The sequence below is a fragment of the Phalaenopsis equestris genome, unplaced genomic scaffold (assembly GCF_001263595.1).
Source record: "Phalaenopsis equestris unplaced genomic scaffold, ASM126359v1 Scaffold000018, whole genome shotgun sequence".
NCBI lineage: Eukaryota > Viridiplantae > Streptophyta > Magnoliopsida > Asparagales > Orchidaceae > Phalaenopsis > Phalaenopsis equestris.
Genome location: NW_018164460.1, coordinates 207,472 through 209,058, shown reverse-complemented (window position 1 = coordinate 209,058; position 1,587 = coordinate 207,472).

Here is a 1,587-nt window from a genome sequence, read left to right as displayed (position 1 = left end):
CCAATAACTCTACAAAAAAAATCATAATAATACGAAATAACCTGAATAAATCCACAAAAACCCGCAATAACATCACAATCGTCACAATACCACTCAAATAACATCACAAAAAATCTCAATAACGCATCAATAACTTCAAAAAAAAAATCTTAATAACTACAAATAGCCTAAAAAACTCTACAAAAATAGCAATAACATCACAGTCGTCGCAACACCGCTCAAATAACATCACACTGAACCTCAATAAACCACAAAAACACCAACCCGCAAAAAAAAAACCACTATAACACTCAAATAACATCAAAAAAATCGTAATAGCACCACAACCTCAATAACTCCACAAAAGCTAGCAATAACTTCATCCCGCAAAAAAATTACAATATCACTCAAATAACAGCACAAAAAAATCACAATTACACAACAGCCGTTGTAGTACCACTCAAATAATGCAACAATAAACCTCATTAAAATCTCAATAATTACACAAAAAAATCACAATAACAACAAATAACCGCAATAACATCAAATAACCTCAATAACTCCACGACCGACGCAATAACACTCAAATAACATCATAATAAACCTCAATAACACCTCAATAATTTCACAAAAAAACCGCAATAATATCAAATAACCACAATAACACCAAATAACCTCAATAACTCCGCAAAAAACTACAATAGCACCATAGCCGTCGTAATACCACTCAAATAACACTACAATAAATCCCAGTAAAACAAGAAAAAACCACAATAATATCAACCCTAAAAAAATACTACAATATCACAAAAAAAGGCTACAATAACAATACAACTGCCACAATACCACTCAAATAACATCGTAATAAAACTCAATAACTCCACAAAAAATCGTCATAGAATTTCAATCACACATTAAAGTAAAGCGTTTTTTTTTTTTTCAATGAGACTACGACTTATACAAGACGACACAAGATAACTTTTTATTGGAGTCCAAATGCAGCTCTGCGTCTAAGTCCGGACGTAATACAAACCATTCCAAATATTGATATTTACAAATTATCATGCAGGTGATTTTCTTATCAAACTTAAGAATTTGATAAAAATAAAAAATATGTGACATTAATTTTAAAATAACAATTTCAGGTGACCTAAATCTATTTGCTCCCAAATAAAAATCAGATGCATTTTATAATAAGTTGGAGATTGGGCATATTTTTATCCATACCGGAAGGTCTCATATTTGAAACTGACAAAGAAAAAATTACATATTTAATACCTAAATTTTGATTTTTTATATATAACATCTTAGATGTATTGCAGCGATTACATACATAGCAACTGAAATATTATTATTTACAAATTTAGCATTCTTTTCATCCTTTTTTTCAAATTCTCACTTAAATATCAAAACTCATGATAAAAGTTAAAAAATATATCACCTGACTCACTCACGAGTGTTACATTTTGTAAATATCAATGTTTCGAATGTTATGTATGTAATTATCCATAAAAAATGATATTTTTTTTGAAGTTAAGAAATTTATATATAAATAAAAAAATAAATTTTAAAAATTAGATATATATACGTAAATGCCCAAAAAAAAAA